Genomic DNA, 12504 nt, shown 5'->3' with positions numbered 1-12504 from the left:
ATAAAGGATGAGGAATTGAATTTTTAGGTTTTACAGCTGCTGTAATAGACTCAGATTAAAAAAAAAAAAAGGAGGTTGGTAGAATGGTGTTATGTGAGCTAATCAATCTATAACATCTGACACACCAAGTTTCTAGGGTAATTCTATTTTTCGTTTTTTGAGGCACCTCTACACTGACACAGCAAGTCTCTAAATGACAATATTTAATATAGCCATCTGTAGCGGAAGTTTCATACCCTAGCCTTACGATATCTCACCCAACTTGAATCTTCCCAGGTGTCTGCTCCTAGCCTCTCATTGAGCATCAGGATAATGCTGAAGGAAGAATGAAGCCGGTACAATTATTCTCACTCTCCAGTTGAAATCTGACCCTCATTGCAGCTCCGATTTTTGAACAGAACCCAGTTGTGGTTATTGTGGGTCATTCTTTTAAACGGCCATCCCTTTTCTTCATAAGATTGAAAATAATGCCACATCTGTGTTGTGCTATTAATATGAATAGCAAAAGCAGAAAAAGGTGTGGGGCCAGGTCAGGAACCCAGCCAAGGGACAAAAACATCAAGACTAAAGAGAGGGCGAGTGTGAAAATTTAAGTTGAAAGGAAGTGACCAAGATTGCAGCTGTTACTTGGCACCATGGTAAAGAAGCAGAGCAAGAAGTTTTGGGCATTACACCCAAATAGAGCTATGAGGACTGATTGTGCTCTAACTTGATCTCTTTTGAAGGCTTCTGGCCTTCTGGCTTCTGCCCCCAACAATATGCCATGACACTCTGAACTCACCACATGGCAGATTAATTCAGTGAAGTACCTTCACTATAGTTTCTCCTAAATTTCTATTTCTTTCCTTGGCATTTCACTTTATTTCAGTCCTACATTTCTAACTGCTCTCAGAATAACCCTATTCAGATGTGTATAATGTGCACAAGAACATTATAGTGATATCTGAAGCAAAATGGAAAATTAAGTCACCTGCAGTATTATCCATCCCTGCGTTTTAAATTCCAATTTGTAAGGTACAAGCTGTGAAAAGCTTCTTGGATGGATTACCAGGAGAAAGAAAGGTGCAGGGTAACTAGAGCTCCAACGGAATCTTGATACATTGGCTTAAATGAGAGTTGAAAAAAATTGCCATTTCAAAGCTGCCAATAGTTTTTTGTTTCACAAAAACATGATAATATATTTGGGACAAACAACCCCTTTGTTCTGATTAAAACTCCTGAATTTCTTATTATGTAAATATAGAGCAAAGTTTAAAAAGAAGAAGAAGAAGGGTTTTGTTTAATTATGCAAAAGATTGTTCACTTTGTAGACAAGAGTTGAATTTCCAGATTTGGTTCCCTTGAGTGAATGTCTCCCGTGAGATTAAGACTCCTTTATACCTGAAAAGGGTTGCTTTCTCTTGGGAGATGTGAGTTGAGGACATTATTGGTAGAAGATAAGGACCTGGGGGCCAGAGGTTGAAGGAACTCTTTCTATAAGACACATTGTGAGCCCTGGGCAGAAACAGTCGTTTTCAGCTCCAGATGGTGAAATGTGATACAGCGTTGAGGAGGCAGCCTCCTCTGCCCAGAATCTTTCATCAACTAACACCCTGAGGAATGCCAGCTTTTAGAATCTCAGACCTGGAAACAGCATTCAGTGTTTCCTGGTCTCTCTCTCTCTCTCTCTCTCTCTCTGTCTTCCTCTCTGTCTCTCCCTCTCCCCTCTCTGCATCTCTAACTCTGATATCTCTCCAGTGGTTTCATTATCTCATACTGCAAACAGCCATTCTCCACAAGACAAGAAATAGAACCAATGGCATCTCTTTTCACAGACTTCTAACTCTAGTGTTTAAAAGCAAGGATTTCTTCCTTCCTTCCTATCTCCATCTAGACCAATCCTGATATGATACTGTGACTCAGATCATAGATCATAGGACTTACCTCACCAGAGTGAGAAGTATTCAGACTAACCTGTTTTTAGCCATACACCTAGAGATAGAAGCTTTGTCACTAGAAGTTATGATGGGAGTTGGTCAGCGATCTGACTGGTATACTTGACAACTAAAAACAGTAGCTACCTCTTGCCTTATGTGAAAAGCTGAGTAAGATTTATTTCCCAACTCTGGGCATATATCCACTGCTTCAGAGCCTCATCTGTACTGCCTTGTACTCTCAGACAAGTCCTTAAGTAAAGAGAGAACAGACCTGTTGTCTAAATACTAGAACACTATCCCGAAGTATGGGACCCAAATATTTGTGAATGAAGAAATGAATGAAAATCTTAAATGCGTTATTTCTCAGACCTTTTCTGTCACCCACTTTATTCACCCTACTGGTTTTCTTCATGTAATCCCTTCAGGGGATATAGGTAAGAAGAGTGGTCTTGTCTGCCCTGACTCTTAACTGGATATTAAGGGAAGGGGTTTGAGGGATACAGTCTGTCTTCAACAATATAAACTTGAACAATTTAATCCCCATAAGTCTGTGAAGTAGGAATAGCCAAGATCTTGGATCTTTAACTGTGTAAATCAATCAACATGAGTGTGATAAATTTAAACTGCTATAGGATCAAAATAGATATTAATATTTATCATTTTCATATTTATTAAGAAAGTTTTGTTTTCATTATTTTATTGAGAAAAATCAAGAAAATTAATTTTTAAAAAGAAGTGAAACAGTTTGACACTGTAACAGCAATATAACTGTACTCATTAAAAGAATTATTTACAGCAAATTCCTAATTATCACTTAGGACAATAACAATTATGCATTATCATTAATTATGTATCAAATTTACTGGGGTGCCTGGGTGGCTCAGTGGGCTAAACATCTGGCTCTTGGTTTCTACTCAGGTCATGAAGTCATTTTATGAGTTTCAGCCCCTCATTGGGCTCTGTGCTGACAGTATGAAGCCTACTTGGGATTCTATCTCTGTCTCTCTCTGCCCCTCCCCTGGTCTCTCTCTCTCTCTCTCAATAAGTAAATAAACTTTAAAAATTATGTTTCAAATTTACTTTGCAGATTTTTCTGGTTTTATTGAGATGTAATTGACACATACTATTGTATTAAAGGTGTACAATAGAATGATTTCATATATGTATATACAGTTGACCCTTGAACAACACGAATTTGAAATATAGGAGTCCACTTATACACAGATTTTTTTCAAAAATGACAGTACAGGACTAAATCTATTTTCTCCTAGGATTTTTTTAATGACATATTCTTTTTTTCTAGCTTACTTTATAATAAGAATACAATATATAATACATGAAATATGTGTTAATCAACTGTTTATGTTATCAGTAGGCTTCCAGCCAACAGCTATTTATAGCTAAGTTTGGGAGGTGTAAAAAGTTGTATGTAGTCTCAACTATGCAAGTTTTGGGGCACCACATTGTTCAAGACTCAACAGTATTGAAAACTGATCACAACAATAGTTTAGTTAACATCCATCACCTTACATAGTAACTAGTCTTTCTTGGGATGAGAACTTTTAAGATCTACTCTCTTGGCAATTTTCTACTTTCAAATATACAGTACAATATTGTTAACTATAGTCACCATGCTGTACATTACTTCCCCAGGATAGATTCATCTTGTAACTGGAGGCGTGTACCTTCTGACCACCTTCATCCACTTTTCCCACCCCTTACGGAGGATATCAGCCTGTAATTTTCCTTTCTTGTGGTGTCCTTGTCTGGTTTTTGTCCTTGTCCTTTGCTGGTATCTGTAACACTGGCCTCATCCTGAGTGCCTAAGGTTCTCTAATGTTCCATGTATTTGCTTTACTTTGTAAATTTCTTAAGATATCTTACTTCTGTGATTTTTTAAAGTATCCAAATAGGCCTCTTTCTGGGAAAACCTGGGAGATGGGTATTTTTGTTTGCTTTCTCTGCTGGGCTCTGGGAAGATAGTCAGTTAAGGGCTTTTTCTTTCATTGCTACACTCCTGTGGGTACACACTAATATAAGCTCATAAAAATAGCTCAGAAGTGTTCCCTCCTCTTCTGTTTTTTGAAAGAGTTTGAGAAAGATTGACATTAATTCTTCTTTTAGTGTTTGGTAGAACTCATCAGTGAAGTCATCTGGTCTTTATTGGAAGGTGTTTGATTACCAATTCAGTCTTTCTACTAGTAATTGACCCATTCCGATTTTCTTTCTTAATGATTCAGTCATAGTAGGTTGCATGTTCCTAGGAATTTATCATTTCTTCCAGGCTATCCAATTTGTTGGCATACATTGTTCATGGTATTCTCATGTCCATTTCTTTAAGAACTGTTTTTGGAGTTTTAGGTTGTTCTTTTCTTTGGAACACATTCCTCTTTTTCTTCATTTTCCTTGACTCTGTGTTGTCTTCTGTGAATTACATAAAGCAGCCCCCTCTCCCAGTTTTCATGAAATATTCTTATGTAAATGATGAACATATTCATTGAACTCATCCTGGCTCTTGATTGTCTCTCAAACTGTTGTGATTGTACAATTTGCCTTCTTTGTTCTTTACAGCTCCCAGGAGCTGAAGATGTACCAAGATCTGTTGGTGTCCCAAAGGGGAGAATTTCAGTCAGCACCTAGATGCTAGTTGTTTGGAAGCCAAACCCAAGATGAGGTGTTACCTTCTTGGAATGGACCCTTTTGCAAATTCTATGTGCTTATGATGCTTAGTTCTGAAACCTTGGTGGTCAGCATTTGTTGTTCATATTGCGTGGTCATCTGCCCATGCACTTAAAACAAAACCAAAGAAAACATTGATGAGTACCTGACTGTTCTCTAATGTTCCATGTATTTGTTTTACCTTAGAAATTTCTCAAGCTGTCTTACATCTGTGATAAAGTAATCCTAAGTTGAAAATAGACACTATTGAGAACTCTTGATGGAGACAAGAAAAACATTCCTTCAAGCCAATAGGTTTCATGGCTATTGAGATACAACACCCTCTCTTTAGAGAAAATACTTTCAAATGATCACTTTAACATCTGAAATGTAATTATTTGGTGACATAACCAACAAACAAAAAATTTTGGCCAAAAAAAGGCTGTATAAGCCCTATCTAACACACAGAAGAGAAATAAAATGAATTTTCATTTAAAATAAAATTACACATATATTGTTATAAATGTATGAGCACAACTAAATAAAAAGGCATAGAAAGTTCTCCATAGCCTTTATCACTTTTTAATATACAACATAACTTTTTTACTTACCATATAATTTATTAACTTAATATGGCTGTCCCTTTGAAAGTCAGCTCTATGAAGGCAAAAGAATCTATTCTGTTCACTGGTATATTCTCAAGTGCGTAAAGTCGTGCCTGACATATGGAACATGTAAATGTTTGTTGAATAAATGTGACATTTAGGAATGTTTTTTTCTTACAAATAAAACAATTAACAGTGCACTAATGCCTAAATATATTTATTGTTTATGTTATAGGAAAATCTGGTTCATGCCACAGATTCTCTGCATTGTCATCTTCAAAGTGCCAATGATATCTCCCCTCATTTTAGCACCTTGGTTGCTGTGGCTGCAAACATTATGTCATTATACAACAGAATCGCAAGCAGAAGAAACTGCAACAGAAGAAAAATATCTTCTCACTTGTGTTTTTTCAGGATGCTCTTTCCCAAATGACTACAGTAGACTTCTTCTGAGGTGTTGTTGGCCAGAATGGCTTCACACTGTCATTTCTACACAAATTACTGGCAATAGGGAATGAATAGCATAATAAACATATACACCAATCAAGGTTTATGCCAGTGTTTGCCATCTAAACAAAATTGGATTTTTTTTTAAACAAAGAATTAGGAGACACGATGTCTCCCTACCTGGTATATAATTTTTAAAAAATTCTTTTTTATAAATTTATACTAAATAATAAGGTGACCTTTTATAATTATAATAAAATTACCTTTCTATAGTAAGCATTGTAACAAAGTTATAATAAGGTTACCTTTTTAAAAATTTTAATACCAGTATAATTAGCATAGTGTTATATTAATTTCAATGTACAATACAGTACAATTCTATACATTACTCAGTGCTTAACAAATTAAGCATACTTTTCATCCCCTTCACTTATTTTACCCATCCCCTCAACCATCTCCCCTTTGGTAACTACTAGTTTGTTCTCTATATTTTAAAACTTTGTTTTTTGTTTGTCTCTTTTTTTCTTTATTATTTTGTTTTGTTTCTTAAATTCTGCATACAGGTGAAATCAGATGGTATTTGTCTTTTTCTGACTTGCATATTTCACTTATTTCCATGTTATTGCAAATGGCAAAAATCTCATTCTTTTTTTGGCTGAATAATATTCCTTTATATGCATATACCACTTCTTCTTTATCCATTCATATATCAGTGGAAACCTGGGCTGCTTCCATATCTTGACTATTGTAGATAATGCTGCAATAAACATAAAAGTGCGCATATCCCTTCAAATTATTGTTTATGTATTCTCTAAGTAAACACCCCACACTGCTATTACTGCATCATGTGGTAGTTTTCTATTTTTAATTTTTTGAGGAACTTCCATAGTGGCTCTACCAGTTTGCATTCCTACCAGCAATGAATGAGGTTCCTTTTTCTTCACATCTTTGCTAACACTTGTTATTTGAGTATTAGATTTTAGCCGCTTTAACAGGTGTGAGGTGATATCTCATTGTGGTTTTGATTCACATTTCCCTGATAATGAACGATGTTGAGCATCTTTTCATGTGTCTATTGGACATCTGTATGTCTTCTTTGGAGAAATGTCTGTTCATGTCTTCTGCCCATTTTTAAACTGGATTATTTGGGCGTTTTTGGTATTGAGCTGTATAAGTTCTTTATATATTTTGGATACTAACCCTTAATCAGATATGCCATTTGCAAATAGTTTCTCCCATTCAGTAGACTGTCTTTTAGTTTTGTTGGTGGTTTCCTTTGCTGTGCAGATGTTTTTAGTTTTAGTCCCAACAGATTATTTTTGCTTTTGTTTCCCATGCCTCAGGAGACATCTAAAAAAAATGTTCTATGGCTGATGTCAAAGAAATTAATACCTGTGCTCTCTTCTAGGATTTTTGTGGTTCCAGATCTCACATTAGGTCTTTATTCAAGTTTGAGTTTACTTTTGTGTATGGTGGAAGAAAGTGGTCCAATTTCATTCTTTTCCATGTAGCTGTCCAGTTTTCCCATACCACATTTTGAAGAGACTATCTCTTTCCCATTGGATATTCTTACTTCTTTTGTCAAAGATTAATTGATTCTTTCTGGGCTCACTATTCTGTTCAATTGGTCTTTCTTTCTTTCTTTCTTTCTTTCTTTCTTTCTTTCTTTCTTTCTTTTTTCTTTCTTTCTTTTTCTTTCTTTCTTTCTTTCTTTCTCTCTCTCTCTCTCTCTCTCTCTCTCTCTCTCTCTCTCTCTCTCTTTCTTTCTTTCTTTCTTTCTGCCAGTACCATAGTCTTTTGATTACTACAGCTTTGTAATATAACTTGAAGTCTGGGATTTTGATACCTCCAGTTTTGCTTTTTTATTTCAAGACTGCTTTGGCTATACAAGGTTTTTTTGTTTCATACAAATGTTAGGGTTGTTTGTTCTAGTTCTGTGAAAAATAATATTGGTATTTTGATAGTTATTGCATTAAACATGCAGGTCGCTTTGGGTAGTGTAGACATCTTAACAATATTAGTTTTTCCAATTCATGAGCACAGAATGTCTTTTCATTTGTTTATGTTATCTTCAGTTTCTTTCATCAATGTTTTACAGTTTTCATAGTGTAGTTTGTTAAGTTTGGTTAAGTTTATTTCTAGGTACTTTATTATTTTTGTTCAGTTGTAAATGGAGTTGTTTTTACAATTTCTCTTTTTGCTGCTTTGTTATTAGTGTACAGAAATCCTATGACTTTCTGTATATTGATTTTGTATTCTACAACTTTACTGAATTCATTTATCAGTTCTAGTAGTTTTTAGTGAAGTCATTAGGGTTTTTTATATACAGTATCATGTAATCTGTAAGTTAATGTGGTTACTTTTAAAATTTTAATGCAACTGAATAGGAAAAAAAATTCCAGAATGATGGTATATCACTTAGTGTTGCATTTACCTGACTGAAACAGAAACAAGACTAAAATCGATTACCAAAAAGGTTGTTGTTGCTACTGCTATTGTTTTAGTAACAAGAATTCCCAAAATAGGCAGTCTCAAAAACTGATAAAATGGTTTTATGATGTCACCAGAAATTCAAACTTCATTCTACCAGACCACACACAACTTTCTTTCTTTGGACTATAAAATGCACGTTGTCCTCCTAGCATGTTTGCACTCCATGCAGGAAAAAGAAAAAAAAAAGAGAAAAAGACAGAAGGTGATTGGTAGGCAAGTTGGACACCTTTCAAACAGTGTCTACTAAGTGATTTCTGCTTCTATCCTCTTGGCTAGAACTGGTTCATAGGTCCACCACTGTCTGGAGAGATGTTTTCACTTGATTCAAACAAATATTTGAGTCTGTTATTAACAAATAAGGGGGGAGAATGGATATTTTGCAGGCAACTACTTGTGTCTGCTATTTTGGTCACAAAATATTTTAACAGTGGCTACTACCTTTGAGTGGTAAAATTATAGATGAACCCCATATATTTTGTATTGCCTAAATTGCTTTCAACGTGGTATTGTTTTCTTTTAATTGTAGGAAAAAAGCAATAAAACTATGTTCACTTTGAAGGAGCAAACAGAAAGTTTGAAGATTTTTTTTCATAGGCTGTACCAAAATATCCCTGACATTAAAATGTCTGCTTCAAATGATCATGTCAAAATACTCTTACTTGACCCTCTTGTGGGGAGTCATGGCTTTGTAAATTATTCCTCATAATCTCCTTATTTGCTACAAATAAAGCTTATTTTGCATGAAAAATAAAATACCAAATTAAATTAAGTTAAATTAAAAACAAAATATCCTTACTATATATATAATTTTGGTTATATACTCTTTGAGTCTTAGTTAACTTATCCATAAAATAAAGACACTACAGTCAACTCTCAAAGTTACTGTAAATTTTAAATGAAATAATATACATAGAATACATAGTAAAGTTGTAACCAAATGATACCTTTTATTTATTAGTGCTTGGATAACCCTTGTAATTAACTATATAATTTATTGATTTTACTTAGCTATATCCTTCACATTAGCTCATTCTACTGGGCATTTACTAGGTAACAGGAAACATGCTAAATGTCTTGCCTATATTAAATCATTTAAACCTCAAAATGACTCATGAAGTAGGTAGTGTTATTATTGCATTTTGCAGATGAAAAAAAAAAAAAAAAAGCCCTGCAGCTTAGGGAACTTAAGGAAATTTCCCAGGGTTATATAGCTAGGATATGGCAAAGCTTACATTTTGATCCAGACAGTATGACCCAAAGTTTTCATCCTTAAAATAGTCTACCAAAACACAAATCTAAGATGCCTCAATTTAAAAATTATAAAAACATCATTAGCCTGGTTATAAATCAATTCATCCAAGATATTACTCTGGTTATTTTAATTTTTTGTAATGTTTTATTCATTTTTGAGAGAGAAAGAGCATAAGTGGGGGAGGGGGAGGGGCAGAGAGAGAAAGAGAAAGACAGAATCTGAAGCAGGCTCCAGGTTCTGAGCTGTCAGCACAGAGCCCAATGCGTGGCTCGAACCAAGGAACGGTGAGATCATGACTTGAGCCAAAGTCAGACGCTCTACTAACTGAGTGACCCAGGTGCCCCTGGTTATTTTAATTTCTTAATCTAGCAAGAAAAACTTTAGAATGAACTGAATACATTTTGAATAACATTCAAAAAATTAACACTATTGCAATGTTTCCTCATAATATCACCCTAGTTGAAAGTACTGTATTGAATAATTTCTGAAAATTCTACTCTAAATTCTCAGCAAAATGGATTCATACTTTTTATAAATATATCAAGATATAAAATTTTCAAGTTAATTCATGTACGGATTATAGTTTGGCTAGATCAGTTTAGAAGACTAACAACACTGTGAAAAAGAATCAGCAATCTGTAACAGAAGAGCAATAAAAATAGACATTCTTTCTCAAATATTATACTTACATAACTAATTTTATTAACTACCCAAAGGATTCCATTCATAAGTATGAAATTAATAAAATGAAAAGATAATAATGGATTTTTATGTTTAAAAATACTAAATGAAATCACTATATAGACAATTTATGTTATCTTAGCTGAATCTAAAAGGGCTATGTTAAATAGCAAAAAATATTGGTAAAAAATTTAGACAAATTTTTAGTATTTTCACTGCAATACTACTGCATTTACCCACACAAATAAATTAACTTCAGTAAAAGTTAATCAGTATCTAATATCTTCTTACTGGTTACCAGAAAAGACAGAAGAGTCTAAGAAATGATTTTTCAAAGTGCTTATGCAGCACAGAGGTTCACAGAAGAGAAAAGGATTATATGTGGACCTCAGTCAGAAAATCTTCAGATAGGATAGAGCAGAATGCGTCTCTAGAAGATAAATGGAAAAATTTTTGGTGATTTCAATGAAAACCATTCCAGGAAGAACTAATATGAACAAAAGCACAGAGGGTATAAAACAGTAGGGTAGTTTGAGTGATTGCATGCTTTTCAACACTCCTGAACACGAATTTTTAGGAAAGCAATATGAGATTTAATAATAAAGCACGTGATTAATGGGGGAACCTTATCTGCCCTAACTGTAGTTTGAGCTTTTTCCAAGATCATTGGGGAAATATTGAAATATTTTTATCAGTGAGATAGTGTGATTATCTGGAGTTTTAAATCAATCACTTTCATCATTTGCATGGAAGCTTCTTGTATCATGAAACATCTCTCTTTGCTTCTAATACCAGATCTTGCATTAAAAACTGTTTTTGAGGGGCCGCCTGGGTGGCTCAGTCAGTTGAGCATCTGACTTTAGCTCAGGTTATGATCTCACAGTTCGTGAGTTCGAGCCCCGCATCAGGCTTTGTCCTGATTCCGATTCTGTGTGTCCCTCTCTCTCGGCCCCTCCCCTGCTCATGATCTGTCTCTTTCTGTCTCTCAAAAATAAATAAATGTTAAAAAAAATTAAAAATAAAACTGTTTTGAGGGAAGCCAAAGTGGCTCAGTCAGCTGAAATTCCTACTCTTGGTTTCAGCTCAGGTAATGATCTCATGGATTTTGGGTTCGAGCCCCACATCAGGCTCTGTGCTGACAGTGTGGGTACTGCTTGGGATTCTCTCTCCCTCTCTTTCTGCCCCTTCCTCTCCCCTCTCTCTTTCTCTCAAAATAAACAAACTTAAAATAAAACTGTTTTGATATTAGTATAATTATACCAATTTTACGTTGGTTAGAGTTTGAATGGTCTAGAATTTTAACCCTTTTAACTTTTCTTTATCCTTATATTTAAAATGTTTCCTTTTATTTTATTTTATTTTATTTTATTTTTAAATAGTTTATTGTCAAATTGGTTTCCATATAACACCTAGTGCTCTTCCCTTTTAACATATAGGAAAGAACTTTTCCCCCATCTGGCAATAGTCTTTATTGGGAATACTTAGAATATTAATCCATTTATATTTAATATAATTTTACTAATAAAACTATTTGCTTTCTCATTGTCCCATCTGTCTTATATTCCTTTTTTCTTTCACTCTTTTGAGTTAGTCAAATAATTTTTACTGTTCATTCTCCTTTTCTCCACCATTAGCTTATTAGTACAAACATTTTAACTTTTATTTTAGGAGTTACTCTAGAGCAAAGTTTCTCAACCATGTTATGACTAACATTTGCATTGAATAATCCTTTATGGGGAAGATGAGGTGCTGCTCTGTGTATATTATAGGATGTTTACCAGCATGCATAACTTCTACCTACTACATAGGTAGTACCACTACCGTGTTATTTTCAGACATTTCAGACATTTTCAAATATCTCCTGTGGGGCAAAATCTCTCCTCACGAGAACCACTGCTCTAGACCCAGGCTGTCCAATATGTTAACCACACGTGAGCATGTGAAATGTGGCTAATCCAAATTGAGATGTGCTATAAAGGTAAAATACTCACATGATTTTGAAGACTTAATACGATTTTTTAAACCTTCATTAATAATTTTGAGATTGATTTGTAATAGCTTAGATATCTTAATGAAATATATCATTAAAATTAATTTCACAGATTTATTTTCCATTTTTAAAAATATAACTGCTAGAAATTACTGCTGATGCTGTTCTCATTTGTGAATGCATTATATTTCTACTGGACAACACTACTCTGGAGATTATGGCATACATCCTTCACTTTTAGAATCTATTATAAATTAGTACTTTTACAAATTCCCAGAAAAGGCAAGGTCTTCAGAACTCTTTCCTTTTTTACTTTTCATTGCAATGTAGATAACATATAGTGTGATATTAGTTTTAGTTGTACAATATAGTGATTTAGCAGTTTTATATATTACTCAGTGCTCATCGTGATATGTGTACTCTTAATCCCTTCACCTATTTCACCCTTTCCCTGCGGGGGAC

This window comes from Suricata suricatta, chromosome 1, assembly GCF_006229205.1.
Source record: "Suricata suricatta isolate VVHF042 chromosome 1, meerkat_22Aug2017_6uvM2_HiC, whole genome shotgun sequence".
Lineage (NCBI taxonomy): Eukaryota > Metazoa > Chordata > Mammalia > Carnivora > Herpestidae > Suricata > Suricata suricatta.
This window is presented reverse-complemented; position numbering follows the sequence as displayed.